The sequence below is a fragment of the Aedes albopictus genome, chromosome 2 (genome assembly GCF_035046485.1).
Source record: "Aedes albopictus strain Foshan chromosome 2, AalbF5, whole genome shotgun sequence".
Taxonomy (NCBI): Eukaryota; Metazoa; Arthropoda; class Insecta; order Diptera; family Culicidae; genus Aedes; species Aedes albopictus.
In genome coordinates, this window is record NC_085137.1 from 418204212 (window position 1) to 418224862 (window position 20651).

The 20651-nt window shown below is 38.6% G+C and overlaps 1 protein-coding gene across 2 annotated transcripts in view; it reads right to left on the reverse strand.

Moving 5' to 3' along the window:
- Positions 1-20651, reverse strand: part of LOC115265256 (uncharacterized) — a 114268-nt gene that overhangs the window by 84447 nt on the left and 9170 nt on the right. The window lies entirely within an intron of this gene.

Consider the following 20651-nt stretch of genomic DNA (forward strand, 5'->3'; position numbering starts at 1 on the left):
CCTCCCCCCATAAACCCTTACGTAATTAATGGACAGCCCCTTGACAAACGAGTATCGAGCAGCTGAATATGTATATGCAGGCAAGTAAATGAAAATTTGCGGCACGGTGAACTTCAGCTCGTCTGCTCGAAAATTTTGCGCAATGGTGCAGATGCAATGGCGTTCATAAAGCAGAATTCCATACTGAATCCTTGTTGAAATTTTTCGTCAAAATAAAATTTCCAAATGCTCGTAGAATTTTAATCGATTTGTTTTTATTTTTTTCAAAACTTATTAAAAGTTCTTGTTGAAATGTTTTTAGTAATTTATTTATTTTAATTCTCAAAATTTCACATACACTTTCACATGGAAGTAACCTGATGCTTCCTTGAAATTTGTAACCTACAATAAGTGTTTAATTATTTCTATTAAGGGCGGACGGGATGATCGGGGAAATATCCGCCATTGCTCTGTTGCTACTAAGATGGTAATCTCAGATTCTAATTCATATTTTGCAACAAAAACCTATCACTGTGTATGCTCACTTGGAGTGCATATGCTGATTGTTTTTCAGCATCTTCAGTGCGATAGAACTCGAGATTACCATCTTCAAAATCGCGAGGCAAATTGTTAGAAAGAGAGGCAAGATAGGAAAAATAACACGGCGTCCCGTTTCACCTTAACTCTAATCAATCAAAATACACTCTAAAAATATCAAATTAGATTTCTTAATTACGTTTCTCTGGCAAAAGAAAAAAAAGTTATTACTTGGGCCAAATTATATTGTTTTCCTTCATTCGTGCCGTGGGCCGCACAAAATGTCCTCGCGGGCCGTAAGTTGGACAGCCCTGCTCTAAGTTCTTCCAGGAATTCTTCTGGGAGTTCTTCCAGCAATTTCTGTAGCAGTTCCTATTGGAATTCTTCCAGAAGTTTCTTTAAGATTTCTTCCTGAAATTCTTCCAGAGGTTTCTCTAAGATTTCCTCCAGGAATTCCTCCGGGAAAGAGTTTCACCGTGACTGTCTCTAGAAGTTCTTCCGGGAATTCGTCTGGGAGTACTTCTAGGAATTCGAACATTTTCGGGAACACGAAGTTTCACCAGGAAGAAGTTCCCCAGGCAAGTTCACTACGAGTTGCTCTATAAGTTACACTGGGTATGCCGGAGTTTCCTCCGAGAATTCTTTTAAGAATTCCCCGGAAGTTCCTCTAGAAGTTCTTCCGGAAATTCCTGTAAAGTTCCTTCAGTAATTCCTCTAGGAGTTCCTCCGGGAATATTGAATAAAATTTCACAAAAAAATGGTTTCTGCAAAAATGGAAAACATTTTCCACCTCAAAAAAATTCAGAAGATACCTTGATCTATACTCTACAAGTGCACGAAAACCGATTTAGAAAATATTCCTTCGTTATTTACAAAAAATTAAAAACCAAAAAAATGAGGAAATGCTTCCAGTTTCGCCTTAAGAATTCCTTCAATATATCTTCCGAGAATACTTCCAGGAGTTTCCCCAAACGTTCCTCTAGGTGTTCTCTGAGCACCCAAGCAGCACCTGCAACATCATGCAGATTGTGGCTTTCTATGCTTGGGTCTAAATGAGTTGCACTAGAAGCACACGAAACTTCCATCTTGTCAGTTGAGTTGCATTTAAACTCCGAAATTCGTAAAGTTTCATAGAAATCACAAATTACCACGTGTTTGACATCGATTCGTGGAGGCGGAGCTTACATATTGCTCGCAAGTGATAATACAGTCAGCTTACATTAAATGTGTTATGAAACATGCATGAAACATCTAACTGTGGTTTATTTGTTCAGATTAGGTTCCATATGCGTTACAGAAAACTTGAGCGTCTTTTCATTTTGACAGTTCTCTAACTTTTGACAAAGAAGGTGCAATAAAGTAACAAGTAACTTTAGTAGCTTTTATGGTGAGTTGAGCATCGTCTCTCTCACAGAGCTTTTGGTGTAGTATGTAAGGTGAGTAGATAATACTCCTGGTGTCCATGGTTCGAGTCTGGACAAAATCTTTTCCCATCTTTTTTATCATTCCTCCTCGTTTATGTTGCATAAGAATCATAAAGAAACATAAGAATCTGCGCTTTTTGGGTTTCAAAGAAGAAGCAATTGTGTTCTGTCGTCCATAATACGGACAGTGAATAAATTGCACTAAGGTTGCTGTTACTGGATTAGCAACAAGTCGTGTTGCTTGGGGAATTTCTCTAAAAGTATCTCGGGGAATTGCTCTAGAAGTTCTTCCGGGAATCCGTTTATAAGTTCATTCGAGAATTCCTCTACGAGTTCTTCCGGGAATTTCTTAATGAATTTCCTGGGAATTCTTCTAGGAGTTTAATCGAGAATTTCTCTACAACTTCTTTCAGAAATGTATGTGGAGTTCATCCGGGATTTTTTTAGGAGTACCTCTGGGCACTCTTCTACGAGTCCCTCTACGACCTCCTCAGGGAATTTATTTTCGAATTTCTTCGGGAATTCCTCAAAATTTTCTTCCGGGAATTCCTTTAAGAGTTCATCCGGGAACTTATCTAGGAATATCTCTGGTAGTTTCTCCACAAGTTCTTCCTTGAATTCCTGTCCGAATTTCTTCGACAATTTCTCTAGGAGCACAGAGAACAGACGTTTAAGCTCGAACCAATATACGTCGAAATCGTGTGTAAACGATTTAAGTGTACCTCAACGCCACCAACGGAAACTGCCCCACATGTAAAGTCAATTTGACTCCACGATGGCAGTGTTCTCCGTTGAAATACACTAGCCCACAAAGCGACACGAGCGCCAAACGGCGAACACTGGAAACAAAAATGACAACACAACAATGTAAGAGAAGGGACCTTGGCGCCACGCAATGGGAGCATAACGACATACTCTTATATGACCGTTACAATGTTTTACACAAGGCAGAACGCAAAGATAGACGTCTGTTTTCTGTGCTAGGAGTACCTCCGAAAATTCCTCCGTAAGCTCCTCTGGCAATTTATTTACTAGTTGCTTTAAAAGTTTTTTTGGGAGTTGCACAAGGAATGATCAGAGTTTCCTCCCAAAATACCTCTATGAGTTCCTTTGGTAACACTAGTTTACAAAATAAAACGAAAGTCGTGAACTTCTGTCAACGACCAAAATTTTTGAAGCATAAATTAGTGCTGATTTCGAAACCGTGCTTTAAAAAATATAAAGTAGAACAGTTTTTGAGTTTTAGTTCAATATCGAGTTTTACAACTTTTTTAAAATATGGATAAAATTCTAATATTTTGCGTTTTGTTCAACCAATTTTAAATCTTTTTCCATAATTCAAAAGCTGAATATAATACCATTCGATCATCTGAGTGCAGGTTTTGCGCCAGATTGATAAAATTCAAGATATTAGCGAGTATTGGGGACGATCTCCTTGAATTTTAGCAAATTTTCCAAAAATATATGAAGAAATGTATTTTTTTCAATAAGATAAAAACAATTTAAAAACTATTTCTCAACGTTTATTTGACATATCATATGTAGGCGAGTTGCAGTAAAAAAATCAGCTCAATCGGAGCATTGATTACGGAGAATGAGATGTGTAAAGTGAGTGACTTTGCTTAAAAATAGAACAAAAATCGATTTCAAATCATCAACCTTGTATGGAAAGTCGAAAAAATTCCGCTCTACTGTATTTTTTTCCTTCGCTTTTTCGAACTCTGGGCATGATTCTGGGCAAGAATTCCTCAGGCAATTCCTCTAGGAGTTATTCCGTGAATTCCATTGAGAGTTCCTCCGGCAATTTCTGTAACAGTTCTTGTAAGATTTGTTTCCGGAATTCTTCCAGGAGCTTCTTCAAACGTTTTTTGGAAAATCGTTTAGAAGTTCATCCGGGAATTCCTCTAGGTGTACCTACGGGAATGCCTGTACGAGTTCTTCCGGGAATTCCTTCAAGAGTTTATTCGTAAAATCCTCTAGAAGTTCCATCGGGAATTTCTCTAGAATTCATTCCGGTAATTTCTTTACGAAGCCATTCTGGCGCAGCTGATAGATGATTCACGATAACAATTATTTCAATAAATTAAAAATAAAACATGTGAAAAAAAAAATATATAACTAAACCGTAACTATAAACATGTCATTGCATCTTCAACATGATGAGTTACTAAAAAATAAAACACTGATATTGATTAACCGAATTACCAAAAAAATATGGCCACACCGTTTCACGCCGCTGCCGCCGCCGCCACCCAAAAATTGCAAAACGCCGCCGCCGACCGATCGGCGCACACATCTAGCTGGTAGTGTGTTAGTGTGTGATGGCTAGCTTGAAAAATGAAACCGATCTTATCCGCAGTACCCAGCTTAGATGCACATGTCAATCTTTCTCGATGCACCAAATGCACTGCGGTGCACGGTTTGAGAACCCCTGCTCAGAAGGAAATGAAATTGACTCTGATACCCTGAATGTCAGGAACCTATTCCTGGGTTGAAACAGGATGAAAAAATAAAAAACGAATCTCACACCGCCAGCATAAGCGTGTATTAACCAGTATACATTTCGGAATTTAATTACAACATCATGAGCTGTATCGGGAGTTTGCCGAAACTTTTAATTAATTTTCCCATTGTACTGCACTGCATCGCCGGAAATGTTGCAACGGAAACTTTTACTCCCAGAGTCTGTAAAACACTTCCACTTCACTTGCACACAACATCCGAGTACTGCAGCAGGTACTCCAATGTTCCACGAAAAAGAAAAAAAAATGTAGCCGGCAGTGACCATTCGGTGACGATGCAACATTTTTGCCCACTCAACTCCCAGGTTAACTTTTCTGGCAATGAATCGAAAGGAATGCGAAAAAAATCCTAATTAAAATTTGCATCCACAGTACTCTGCTCATTGCTGGGTTCGCGGCCAACGTCCGAAACTTTTCCAAACACGCTCGCTTGTTGCCTCAGGATCATAACTGGGCCAATTTCCGACGTATCCGTGCCATGGGGAAACAGATGTAATTTTGAAAATTGATTTTAAAATTCTATAATATGATTGCATGATTCTGTACAGGTTCCCGAATGCAAACTTTTTAAAGGGTGATAGAGGACCAAAAATGGTGAAAAAATTGTTCTACGCATATGGTCAAATCTCAACCGTTACGTAGTTATTGAACTTTCTATGTTTTTAATAATTATTGCCTTAACTGACTATAACTTTAAAATAGTCAAACTTATCGCAGTTTTTTTTACCCTTATTTGAAAGATTATTGAATTTTCGGCATCTTTGCATCGATTGGTTAAGTTAAATAACTAAATAAGTTAAATAAGTTTTCTCGGAAAAATAGCTCAAAAGTAGTGCGTTACAATTTATTTTTGTCAATCGTCATTGAAAAATGCGTAATAATTTTAAATTCTTTCTTAGGCAAAGTTGTGGTCCAAACTTCTATCTTTTATCGTTTTCTTGCAATTTCGATTTAAACATCGCATTTCAGATCATAAATTTGCAACTGTCAAGGTAAGCACTTTTTGCGCCCTGTGCCGCACATTTAAATCGAAATTGCAAGAAAACGATAAGAGCTAGAAGTTTGGTGTCAAAGAAGGAATTATATAGTGAAACAAGGGCCACAACTTTGCCCAAGATAGAATTTTGATTTATAACGCATTTTTTAAAGATAATTGACAAAGCCAAATTAAAACACACTATTTTTGAGCTATTTGCTCTAGAAAACTTAGTTATTTAACTAAAACAATCGATTCAAAGATGCCATTTGATAGTAAATTAAATAATCCTTCAAAAAGCGTAAAAAAATCTGTAATAAGTTTGACCATTTTAAAGTTATAGCCAGTTAGGGCAATAATAATCAAAAACATGGAAAGTTTCATAACTACGTAACGGTTGAGATTTGACCATATGCGTAGAAAAGTTTTTTTTCACCATTTATTATCCTCTACCACCCTTTAAAAAGTTTGCACTTAGGAACCTAACACCCTGTATATGACGATTTGAGCACAAGAAGGCGGATATTGTGAGAGTTATTTCAACTGGGTTTTAAATATTGGAAAAGATTTGATTTTTAAATTTTATGTTGTTTTAGTAACACCTTTTTCTGAGCCCCAACGATTTATTTTTCACATTTTTAGGGCTTTATTTTAAAACCTAAAATTAATTGCAAAACATATTTATCTAAATTACTCTTTGGACAGTGCAAAATGCGACGAAAGGTTATCCAACAAATCGCTCCCATACACACTTCAAATTTATTCATATTTTTAAATATTTTCCTGGGGACTAACATTCATCAAAATGCAGATGTCGGCCCAGTCTGGCGCGCAAATTCAGAATCAGCATAAAGAATTAGATCTGATATTTATATGAATTCCAAAATGAACGTAAACTATGGCATGGTAGCTTCCAAAATGTTACGTCTCATTGTCTGTGACCATTACTGTAAAACGTTCATCGTTCAAATATGAGGCAATTTTTTCTGTCGTTTTCTTCGTGGGGATGTCCTTCGCCTTTTCTGCTCCTTTCTGGTACGACATTTCAACTAAAACAGATATTGCTTCTCAGCTTAGTATTCCATGAACACCTACTCAAATATTAACTGAGAGTTTTCTTTGCCGGTGGCTATCTATCCAAAATAATAATGTTGTGCCACATGTGGAACCGCACATAACTCACGAACGGAACGTCCTATGTTTTGTTCTGCACACCCAAGAAAAACATGAAGAAATTGAGAAATATTGTTAATCGACTTTTTAAACCTACATTTTAATTAGGAATTTGAATTTATTTTTGTGTATCTTGTGATGGCAGGCATGAAGATACTCTACACCCAACTTCTAAAAAGCTCTGATCCGTAACCGAAAATCGAACCCAAACACCCTCAACATGGTATTGCTTATTAGTTGTGCTGTGCAGTCACCTCATCGGTTATAGCTCTGGGTCTAATCAAAAGCACTAATTAAAAGACAAAATTTCAATACTAACTACACGAGAGATGATGGCCAGCAGTGGATGAAATTATGGACATCAGACGAGATTCATCCTTAGTCCGTGGGTAAGGTGAGGAGTCCAAGCCAGATCAGGATTTTGCCAACACGCGAACGAACTAATTTAAGTTGGACAGTTGAGTGACGGCTACCATAATCACAGACCATTATCATTTCGTTATCGCCATTGCTGTGTTTACACTTGACCGCTTCTTTTTGGCGAGAAAATATGGCCTCGAGACTGATGGAATAGTTGATTTGCCCGTCAAACTTGGGGGAAATTTAGGGGGTATCCATCGATGATAGATCTATCACGATACTTGTCGGTAAGTCGTAATTTCTATACCTAGCTAGATTTTCTATGCCTAACGGGTCAACAAAAGGAGTATCGAGTAGTAAATTTTTCTTGATTCAATCAACAAAAAATCAAGTATTTTTATGGATATTTCAGAACACGCGTATTGTTTACACTAGGGTAGTTTGGATTTTAAATATGTTGAAAATTCAAAGCTCCCATATGTGCAAAACTAGAGCCCTGCCAAATTTTCAACAATTTCGGTGATGACAATTAGCGAAAGGCCTTCAGAAGTGCAGTATGCGATGACTTGCTTGAAAGCATCCATAGGGGATGGTTAATCATGTGATAAATACACTGAACAATAGACGTATTTCCTGTAGAGGTTTCCAACAGATACATTAATTGTGACAGCACATACACAGAAACGAGTGTAACAACGACTGCGTTATTTTTACTGAAAGTTAAGTACGAAACACTGAGTTCACAAGGTTTCCTAGAAAGAAATTCTCCTTACGAAACCCAAGTAACAATTTTAATTTTATCAAAGTTTTTTAGCGATTCAAAAATCCTAAACCTAAAACCATTGATGCCGACTTGAAAATGCTCTCGAGCTCTTGTATGCCTCAATAAGCCCACGTTCTGGCCAGTTGGCCCAGTCTTACTACGGTCTACAGGACATCGTATGCAAACCGGCAGAGGATTTCGAGTTGTATCATAGTTTTATCAATCTTCTAAATAAAACCATCTTCTGACTTGTCAAATAATTGTTTTGATTATTTTTCACTCTCAATGTTCGATCGTCAGAATAAATTATGCTTGGTTGTTTATCCAGCCATCAATTGGAAAGATGCAGATATGGAATTCAGATTTGTTTTCCTGTTTAATACGTGTCAGGAGACATGCCACGGAAAATTTGTGGTGAATGTGACTGTGATAATGACAAAAACTAAGTGCGCCACACAAACTATGCATAATTTGGAAGTTAAATGCATTTAATTTACTCGGTAGAAGTGGGTGCAAAAAAGGTTTTTTCAACACAGCGGAGTTTAAAAGATATTATGTAATTTTTCTAACAAAATAAAATGACGGAAACGTATTGTATGGTTTAATTTGATCTTAAGCTGTACGTGAAATCATAAAATTGAGTAGTAATTTTTCTGTATTTACATGAATTATCCCGGCTAGCCGAAATATTTTTCTGATAAAACTCTGCATTCCAGATGATTCCTCCAATAGGGCTAACCCTCCTGAGGTAGTCATAACTGAGCTCATGATAGAACTAGCGGTTTTATCACAGCTTTTTTTGGTTTATGTTACGGCCACGAAATCTTTTGTTGGTTTTATGCATTGCCTCACAGTTTTGTGTATTTGTTTACAAAAAAAAAAAAAATCTCTCCGGCAACAACCGCAAATGCAAGTTTTATTGAAACGGTATATAATAAGTGATAAAACCAATTCATGTCTACTTGCAAGTCTTTTACTGAAGATGTTTATAGCAGAAGTTATATGATAGTTTTATGGAACGCCAAAGGTTCAAAGTAAAAAACTACCACATAAAACTAATTTAGAACAACTAGCTTTTTGACATGCTCGTATAAAACCAGGATAAAAAATGAATAAACCTTGAAGGCATGCTGATTGTTACTTGGGAAGTAAGGTTCTTGAACTAAGACCCCTTGGGCTGTACCATTTTTCACAAGTCTGCAAAGATTTATCTTTGCGTTCTTTTAGGGCTCCCCCAAACCGACGCGACAGTCGCCGGCGACGGCGATTTTTCAGGTGAGTGAACATTGAAGCCTTGTAGTGCATTTTCAAAATCACATATAGGAAAAACCGAACAACGTTTTGCGCTGAAATTTTTAACGATTGATTGCTCGCTAGTGATAATCAATTTATAACATTTTCAGCGCGTTTCAAAGTTGAATCTTTCCCAATTGTGCTGTTGAAAGTGCAAGGTTCGGTTTCAATGAATCTTCGCCTGAAAAATCGCTGTCGCGGACGATAATCGCCTTGGTTTGGGGGACCCTTTATGCTGAAGATTGATCTGAGCTATCCCAACCGTAGCCACAACCCAAACTAGGCAAAAATTACTCTTCGCAATCACAGCACAACAAAGAACAGCAGCAATAAAACCAAACGCCAAAGGCGGGGATACACAGAATACACTGTGTAAATCGCATAATGCGAAACCATATATGTATCACCGGATTGGTTCCGGATATTACATGGTCACTCGAGTATAATAAACTAACACCAATTTATGATCGATTGAGGGCAACTTCAAAAAAATAACGGATGAAAATTGACGAAATGCCAGCATTTTTAAAATGAGTTGCCCGGGGTCGGCTACGTGAAGGTTAATATTGATGATCAACTTCATACGGGCTCGAACAGCCGTAACAAACAGTCGAAACATGAGAACTTTTGATGCATGCTATGAACATTTACAGCTTGTCGAACTTTTTCAGAGAAAAAAGAGAGTTGCCTATTCGAAACATATTGGCCACCCCCTGTAATTATGGGTTGAACAGACGCAGCCTTGCTTTTTTACACAAAAAAAATCATTAAAACAGGTGCGGGGACAATTTTAGAAATTTTCAGGATTTAAACAGGTATCAGTAGGTCGGCTCCAGATGCACATTCTCCACCATTTGGGAAACTTGTGCCATCGCCATAAACACGAGCTTAATCATCATTTACCTGAGGCAGCAGGGGAGGGAAAAGGATGGGACATAGAAAAGAACCGGTAAGGGAATAGGATCGTCATACACGCATAAGCGTACCACAATGGGCTCAAACAGCGCCCTGAAAAGAGCACTGTAATAACACATAAAGCGTAAAAAGAGCCTATAGCTCTTTACCACAGCGGGTCAAAAACAACATAACGTCATGAAGATTCGGGTTTTTGAAGTGAATTTCACTTAAGAAGTGTTTACCGAGTACTCGAAAACGCAGTTGCGCAAAAACTGGACATTTACATGTCAAATGATACGAAGTTCCTTAATCGTATTCACAGCTATCACATGCAAATGTATCAACTTGCTGAATATTCGCCATGTGATAACTGAGTCGGCAGTGGCCAGTCAACGCTTTGACCAGTATGCTGCAATTCTGCTTTGCCAGATTTGTAAGATACTTTGCCACCCTTAGAGATGGCTCATTACAATACAATTTTGTTTGACGACATGACTCCAAACTATTCCAGTATTGTTTGTGCTGAGTGGCAGCCCAGGTGTCAATCTGAAGCTTTACCCAACACTTGGATACCGGAATAGCTGGCTCAGAGCCAATGAAGTCATGTGATGCTTCAGTGCGAGCTATTCATCAGCCAATTCATTTTCAAGCAATGGATGAATGGCCAGGTACCCATACAAGGTGAACACCGTTTGCTGAATTCAGCTCCTCGATTTGAGCTCGACAAGCGATAACTATCTTCGACCTGGAGTTGGCCGAAACAAGTGCTTTAATAGCAGCTTGGCTATCTGAACAGAAGTATATTACTTTGCCCATTATGTCCTGCTGAAGTGCTGATTGCACTCCGCACATAAGAGCAAAGATTTCGGCCTGAAAAACGGTGCAGTGTCCACCAAGTGAGTAAGACTGATACAGCCTTAGCTCACGAGAATAAACACCAGCACCTGCTCGACCTTCGAGAAGGGAGCCATCAGAGTAACATACGATGCCGTCTGAAATATTTCTCTCCTGATATCCAGATGTCCACTCTTCCCGGGAAGGGAATTTCGTGGAAAATGTTTTATAGGGTAAAAGCTCCCTTGCCGGTGGAGGTAGTACCAATAGTGGTGGTAGTGGCAATTTAGCACTATCTCGACCAAAAAGCTTGCAAATGGCATTTTTAATAGATGCATCATACCTAATTAATAACATTAATTCAGTTTTGTGTTCAGGATTTGGCGGAAAACCTATGTTAAATTATTTTCCTTAACTTTTTTGCTCCTATGTACCTAAAGTGGTGGTAAGGACTGTATCGGAAATTAACTATAAACATTCAAAATGCTCTATCTCGAAGCATGGTTGGTCTTTTTATTTCGGTTCTTCTATGAAATCTTCACAATATAGTTAAGTTTAGAACAGCTTGAAGAAATTTGGAAAATGTTTAGTATTATGGAAAATATGGTTAAATGAGTACACCACACAAAATAACAATCTGTACAAAAGGCAATTTTCTAAAATCTTTTTAACGTTTCAATAATTTGTAACGAAAAAAATTTGTAGGGGGAAAAATCTGGAAAATGATGATTATTACTAGCAGTTATGTACACATAACATATCACTCAAAACCGACTTTTAAAATTCTTATTTTGGATAGAAAACCCTCCATCATGTAGAAAATGGTCTAACCCAAAAAACACCTACTTTTTGGTCGAACTTTGACGCTCTGTTTTAAATATCTTCAGAGGTTATAAAATTCCGTTCTCTGGTAAAACTACCTCTTCAATTAATTTAAATACATGCCCAATTGAAAAAAATGCGAATTTTTAACTTGATGTATTTTTTATTTGCGTAATTGTTCTTTAAAATCGCATAAAAAAGAGTTCCTCGAAAAATGGCCATTTTTTCATTTTTAAGAATTGCGCTAAACCACGGAAGAAATTTTTCTTGATAAAAATAATTTTCCTATATCATGAGCATTCTGGAAAAGAATATATTTGCGCAAAAATAAGAGAAAAAATTGAATATTTTTCCACAGTTTTCGCTATTTGAAATTTTTAGGGGGTGTCCAAAATTTTAAAAACATATGTGCAATCTTTGAGATAAAAGTCCAATTTAAACGATTATTTTTTGAAAATCAGAACTGCCATTCTTTATTTTAAAGATTTATATAGCATCTCCAAAAATAAAATTATGTTTATTTCGAATAGATTATTTTTTAGGCAATGGTGAACGTTTATAGTTAATTTCCGATACAGTCCTTAGTGTTCCTATAGTGGTGGGTCCCATAAGAATTCAATGGGATGCGCCACTATAGGAACCAATGTTAAAGTTTACCTCCATAATAGGAACCATGTACCTATAGTTGGTGCAAGTAAATTATTGACAAAAACTGAAATAAACAATGGTTTTTGCATTTTTTTTTTTCCAGCAAATTTAAGTGAAAAACTACCGATTAACGTTTTCAGACTTTTTATTTTGTGGTCTTATTAATTTTATTCAATTATTTTAGAAAAAGGAGCTACTAATAGCACCACCATTGGTACATTTACCCTATGGAAAATTACAAGCAATTGTAAGATCATTTGGAGCAAGGACCACTTTGGCCCAATTCACCAATAGTGGAAACAACGAGGTGTGTGTTGATGTGCGGTTTACAGGAGTTTCCTCTAGTAGACCGAGTACCCGTAGACGGTAAGTGCAAGAAACTGCTTCTTGTTTGAGATGAATGTGTAGTGGGGCTACGTCAAAGAGAGCTTCGAGCGCTGCCGTGGGAGTTGAAGAGAACGATCCAGACATCGCCATTACGCACATCCTTTGCAAATGGCCTATCTTTGATTGGATCGTTCTCACTTCGCTCTTTTGCCACCACACCAGACATCCATAAGCCAGTATTGGCCGAACCACAGTTGTGTAAATCCATTTGATATACTTGGGTTTTAGACCCCAAGTTGTACCAAAAGTACGCCGGCGACACCAACCCTTAACTACCTGAAAAGCGCTTTGCATAAGGTCGAAAAGGGTGGTGATACACATACCAACTAACAATGCTAGGTAGTCGTCGGCAAAACCATAAGTAGGAAAACCGCTATTATTGAGTTGCCTCAATAGCGTATCTGCTACGAGATTCTACAAAAGCGGTGACAAGACTCCCCCTCAGGGGCATCCACAAACACTCAATTTCCTAATCCCTGCTAGACGCAATGTCGAGAAGAGATATCGGTTTTTGAGCATTTGATGAATCCAATTGGAAATCATTGGAGATATACCATGACTCCGTGCGGCTTCCAATATGGCTTCGAAAGGCACATTGTCAAAGGCACCCTCGATATCTAAGAAAACACCCGAATAAGATTGCTTTTGAGCGAATGCTTTCTCGATATCGTAAACAACCTTGTGTAAAAGAGTCACAGTGGACTTACCAGATTGGTAGGCATGTTGGTTCACATGAAGAGGCACGTTGGCCAGATGAACATCACGGTTGTGATGATCCACAATGCGTTCTAAGCATTTCAGAAGAAAAGAGGTCAAACTGATAGGTCTGAAACTCTTTGCTTCTTCATACGACGCACGACCCACTTTCGTAATAAACTTGACAGTAATATCCCGCCAGGATTTGGGAATATACCCTGTAGCAAAACTGCAAACAAGTATTTTTTTTTCAAAACATGTTGAAATGATCAATTCCCTTCTGAAGCAAAATAGGATAAATCCCATCTGCCCCAGGAGATTTGAAAGGAGCAAAGCTATTAAGGGCCCACTCAATCGATTCTATAATTACAAAACTCCGAGCCAAAGCCAGGGAATCGTAACTACAAGAAAAGACATCAGGTTCATCCGGAGATGTAACATTCACACATCCGGGGAAATGTGTACTGAATAAACATTCCCAAACTTCCTCATCAGAGGAAGTGAAATCACCATTTGGCAAACGAAGTTCGTTCACTTGAAAATCCTTAGATTTTGCAAGGGTTTTGTTCAATCGACTGGCTTCACTCAGACTGGAAACATTTGTACAAAGGTTTTTCCAGCCGGATTGTTCAGCAGACCGAAGAGCTTTCTGGTAGGCCTTGCGAGCCGACCTGAAAGCCTCCGATCCAGCCGAACGTCGTCTGTTCCAACTCTTTCTACATTGTTTTCTAAGCTTCGCCAGATCAGAGTTCCACCAAGGGGTTCCTCTTGTGGTCTTCACAGACCGCAGAGGGCAAGCTTCTTCAAAAGCTTCCATGATGAAGGCCGTTGTAGTATCAACGGCATCATCTAAATCACTTGGAGTGTCAATGGATGATACTCGGGAATTCCTGAAACGCAATGTTTGCGAAGTAATATTTAAAAGTTCAAAAAGGATGTAGCGATGTTCAGATAAATATTCTTCATCTGACACATGCCAATTGGTCAGCTCGTGACTAATTCTACTAGAGCAAAGCGTTATGTCTAACACTTCCTCTCTAGCAGATACCATGAAGGTTGGGCGGTTGCCTATGTTAAGTAATGCAAAACCTGTACTACTTAAGTACTCCATCAAACTGAAGCCTCTCATCTCAAATTAATGTCTGAGCTGCAGATACATCAATTGTGATAGTTCAGAGATGAGTGTAGCAACTATTGCGTTGTTAACAAGCACACAGGCTCGAGGCATGACACGCGAGTTTGCCATTTCATGTTTACTGAAAGTAGCAAACACCGGGTTCACAAGGTTTACTAGATAGAAATTCCCCTTACGGAAGTAAATTTCTTGGACCAATGCCACTTGAGCTGAACCATTTTGCATAAGTTTGCAAAGATTGATTGTTGCTGTTCTTTTATGCTGAAGATTGATCTGAGCTATCCTTACCGTAGCCACTACCCAAACTAGGCAAGATTAAACTCTTCGCAACAACAGCACAACAAAGAACAACGACAACAAAACCAGATCGGTATCGATTGAAATACGCCAAAGGCGAGGATACACAGAATACACTGTGCAAATCGCATAATCCGAAACCATATAGGTGAAAATTTAATCTAATTAACAACATCTTCATAATCCCGCCCATATTTAGCCTCAAGTGAGACCAAAGAAGGGCAGCTGATTGTCTCGGAGAAACACAAGGTCCACTGCACCATTGCTCCGGTTAGCGCAGTAATGGCAACATACTGTGGAGGGCGCCCTGGTACTCTACAGGCTCCGTTTGCGGTTAGGTTTTTATCAGACCCCCCTAGCCATTCATTCCTAAGCATGAAGCCGCACCACACCATGAATTAGGGGTCACCTGTTGGTGGACTCTTACCACCGGAACAGGCGGTCCGTAGTGTTATTCTTTAGCCAATTGAGACAATCGCTACCGACACTGCACAGCTATCAAGGCTGATCGAGAAAAGAAGTTAATATTGATGATCAACTTCATACGAGCCCGAACAGCCGAACTCGCCTTTCCGTGAAAAGAACAATAGATGTTTTACTCGGCTTTACCGAAAGGCCATATTGCCTCATTAGCTGCTACGAGATTTCACAAAAGTGGTGATAAGACTCCCCTTGGGGAGTTATCCACAAACACTTTTTGCCTTTCTCGTACACCAAGGTGTACCGAAAGGCTATAGGGTATATGTACCATTCCTTGGCCTAATTTGCATGCCGCCTTGACAATTTTGACCATAACTCATGAATTAATACCACTAGAAATAATATGTTGACCCTATTACACACTCTAGGCAATGCATGTTTTACCAATTGTAAGTAAACTAACGTAAATATTGAAGAATTTACTTAATTAAGTTGAAAAGATTCGATGCGATGGTATGCAACGTTGGTCTATGGTACAAAAATTGGCCTATTAGTGGATACAACGTTGGCCTATTGCTTTCCGTGCACTAGAACCACTTATTATCTCATTTTTTCAATATTTCTGCTGAAGTATTATCTCTGTTTGTTCACCAATCTTACTTGTAAATTACACTTTTGGAACCAAATTTTCAAAAAACTGTAAATAAATTACTTAAACTAAAGTTCTTTCTTAATTTATTAACGAAAACAATTCAACCCTATTATTCTGTTATATTTTTACAGTCACCGTACACAAAATCTTTCTTTCTATTCGTTTTTTCTGGTTCTTACGCAAGCAATGTTGTTGACGTCACTTTATCGGTGTTGTTGACCTCATTTTACTGATGGGCCAAGATTTGGGTACATAGTGAAAAAAATGTCCTCAATATTCGGCCCACATTCAATTTGTAAAATATTTATTATTCGTTGAAAACAAGTATACAAGTTCAAAATAGAGTCTTCGACTGTCGCATCAAATGTTGTGTTATTGAAAAGTCAGTTCGAAATGTTCCAGAATCATGCCATTTATGATCATGTGTATAGACAACCCACTAAGCCAAAGAATCATGGCGTCTACAAAAGCTAAACAAAGTGACATTTTCATTCAATTTTAATGCTCCAAAGTGCTCAAATTGAAACGAAATGTTACAGTTGTTTGCCGCATAGCTTTTCCGATATCCAGTTATGCGAGTTTCTTTGAGTTTTTGGCTAGATTTGAGATAGGCCGAACGAGGGGACTATGCCAACGAAGCATCCCGACACCCTATGTTCACTCCAAAAATGAAGTCTTGATAGAACCCCCGGAGGGCCAAGTCTTATATGCTATTCATCTCAGCTCGATGAGTTGAGATGATGTCTGTGTGTGTATGTGTGTGTGTATGTGTGTGTATGTATGTATGTGTGTGTGTGCGTGTGTATGTGTGTATGCTTACAAAAATATCACCTCCCTTTGGGTAGTAAATATCATCCGATTTCAACACTTTTGGTTTCAATCGACGCGGAATATTGTCCCATTGTTTCCTATTGAAAATGGTTTGAATCGGTCCAGCCGTTTCGGAGTTATAGCCATTTAGGTGTTCCGGACCGGTACCCCAAAAAGGGACCAGACATGAAATTGCAACAAACCCATGCATGCGACCCATCAAACCACGGCATTTTCGATTATCTGATGAACAGTAAGCTGGAAAACAGTCGCAAACTATACCTGAACCGGTAGCGTTCCGGAACCGGTTCAGGGATTTCCCGCCGGAAGTGGCCAAATATAAAAGTGAAACAAACCCATGCATGCGACACATCAAATCGCAGCTTTCTCCATAACCTGATTAACGGTAGACAGGAAAATAGTCTCAGACCATATCTGATCCGGTAGTGTTCCGGAACTGGTTCCGGGTAACCCGCCGGAAGTGGCCAAATATACAAGTGAACCAAACCCATGCATGCAACACATCAAATCGCAGCTTTTTCTATACCCTGAGGAACGGTAAGCAGGAAAAGAGTCTCAGATCATATCTGAATCAGTAGCATCCCGGAACCGGTTCCTGGTGTCCCGCCGGAAGTGACTTAATTCATACATGCGACACATCAAATCGTGCCCTTTTCGATAACTTGTACGATCAGCAAGAAAAAAAGCTAAGCCCACAATAGAAACTACTGATAGGAATCGGGTCGAGGTGTTTCGCTGAAAGTGGCCGAATGTAAAAGAGAACCAAAAAATATTCGCGACACATCAAATGGCTTTTAAGGTATCCTGATGAACGGTTACCAAAAAAATATCTCAGTTCATGCTTGGGAAAACTAGTAGTGTCCCGGAATCGGTTCCCGGTGTCCCTCCGGATGTGGTCAAATGTAGAAGGGAACCGAACTTCATGCATGCGCTTTATCAAATCGCGGTTTTTTCGATAAGCTGATGAACGGTTTTCAAGAAAATCAGCTCAGATTACGTTAGAGACCACCGGTAGTGTTCCACAACCGGTTCAGGTGTCCTGCCGGAATTGGTCAAATGTAAAAATGAACCATGTAAATTTTCCGGATCCGGTTAAGGGTGTCCCACTGGAAGTGGACATGTATAAAATTGCATCAAACCCATGCTTGCGGTACATCAAATCGCTTTTTTTGTCAGTAACCTGATGCATGGATAATAAGAAAATAGCCACAGTCCACCGAAGTTACTACCGGTAGAATTTTTAGTTCCGGGGGTCTCGTAAGCAATACAAAATAGACTCAGACTACGTAAGAGGCCACAGGTGGTGTTGCAGAAGCAGCGTTGAGTTCTTCAGCGGAATTACGAAAATGAACTAAATCAATGCAAGCGATGGATATGTGTAAGAGATGCAAAAACCTATAAAAAACTAAAGTGATCCCATCAAATCACACCATTTTGGATTCCTGAGACGTAAATTTACAGTAGGATGGGTCAACGTTGTATGGAAAAAATAAAATTCAAGCGCATCAGCCCCGAACATTCTTTTAAATCTTTATTTGCGTCTAAAATTACTGCACAAAATTTTGATGTGACTGCCCAGCGAACATTTTGGTCTGTATAATTTGTGCTAAACACTACTATATAAGAACCTATTCAATCGTATATACTGCACAAAACTGCTATAAACGTACCAAAGTGGAGGCCATATACATACTTCAGACGATATTTCGCGATTTCATATAACCATCATAACGATGTCCCAAATAATCGATCGAAAGAATAAAATACGACTTCGGGTGATATGTAATACGATGTCTGAAATTAGCTATAAAAAAAGTTGACACCTAGCGTAGAACACGGCACCTCGAGATTGTGAGTCCAAGCCCATACCATTGTACTAACTGATCTGCCTTGAGAAGAGCACAAATTTTGGTCAATATAAGCTAAAGCTTTCTAAACCAACCATGAAATTGCCTTTGCCTTCCTACATGAATGCTGATATGAAGAACGGGCTGCAATTTTTTCTAAGTCATTGCGATTCCATTTATTATAGTGCTGTACAGATATATAGTATTCCTAATGATGAGTTGTCAATTTATGTACAACTTGTAGCGAGTTGGGTTTGCACTTATTACGACGTGTTTTGTTTACTACATTAGTCCCGCACCGAGTGTACGTTTTGACGAAGACGTCGTCGTCGTCGTTGTCGTCGTCGCTGGAAAAGTTCACTGTTCATGTAGGAATAATTGTGAGACAAATGTCTTCCTTCGGTAACTATGAACACTGCCTAAGTTTGCCCGAATATCATTATTGATAGACAGAATGTGTCCAGTCGCAAAACATAATCAGCGGCCAGGCGGTGATTAGCAAGGCAAATAGTATGCTTTTTTCATTTTGCATCCAACACCATCTAATCAGCTCGTCGCGGGGCCGAAATTCATTAAGTCATTACGATTCTCAACCAAACTTTACTAACATTATATATGACTTGTAAGCGTATGCAAACAGCGACGACTTCAATTAGCGCTATTTATGACTTGCTCTATACACAACAAACTTAATCCAAAACAAATCGCAGCAACAATTTATATACAATTGAACATAGACATTTTTTTATCACAAGACTCAACAGTTTATACGATTTTGATTTCTGACAGCGAGACATACGACTTTGAATGCACTTCCCATTACGATCTGTGGTTTACTGGGTGGAGGGCGAGATCTATAATGTGGTTGATATTTGAATGTGATTAGCATTGGCAATTCAAATTAATTACTTCATAAAAAATTTTACATGAATCTTGCAACCAATGATAATAAAATATAGCATAAAGTGTGCAGATAAAACTTTGTCAAAGTGATTTCTGTGAAAAAAATTTAATCCTGGCTAGTAATTGTCATCTTTGTATGAAACAGTCTCCAGTGATGGTGGTCAAGCAGTCAACTGAAAGGACTGATACTTTCTGATCTGCCCATACGTTGAACATAACGTCGGAAAAAGTGCCATAATTCGATGATGACCTTTATAAAATTCTGGATTTTCTAAATACAGCATTCTCATGATTCAGAAACTCGTAAGCGGTACAGTCCCAGATCGCTGTTATGAGCATTTCCTCCTTCTCGTTCGTTACCAAAGCACAGAGATTTGGGGCTGATCACTAACTCTAAGGCAAGATTGATTGCATCGACGGAAAGATCATGAGTACATATTTGACGAGGAAGGCACTATCACCACTAGGTGGATTAATCTGTTTTTTTTTTTGATTTCTTTGTATTTGTGAATTTTAACTTAATGCTAATTCTTCACACATCCACAAACACTCAATCGCTGCTTGACGCAATGTGGAAAAGTGATTTCGGTGTTTGAGCATTTGGTAAATTCAATTGGAGATCATTGGAGATATCCCATGACGCCGTGCTGCTTCCAATATGGCATCGAAAGGCATGTTGTCAAAAGCACCTTCAATATCTAAGAAAACACCCAAACTAGATTGTTTTTGTGTGAATGCTTTCTCAATATCATAAACAACTTTGTGTAAAAGAGCCACAGTGGACTTACCAGATTGGTAGGCATGTTGGTTCACATGAAGAGGCGCGTTGGCCAGATGAACATCACGGATGTGATGATCAACATGTGTCCAAGCATTTCAGAAGAAAAGAGGTCAAACTGATAGGTCTGAAACTCTTTGCCTCTTCATACGACGAACGACCCACTTTCGGAACCCACTACAGGGACAATTTTATAAAGTTTTAGGATAAAGATAAAACGACTCGGTACTTCGCCCAATCTGAGTCTTATAGCTTATTTTGTATGATCATAGTAGCTACCACTAATGCAGAGCGCAATAATCTGATTTGATTCAACTTAACACCATTACTCAATCAAAACTAGACAAAATATCAATCTAAGGCTAGCGTTTCGGTCGTAACAAACTTGAGATACATTTGCAATTATAACAGAAAGATAGAGGACAGCTTATTTCAAAGCATGTGCATATAATTTGATTAGTGTTATGTAAATTGCAG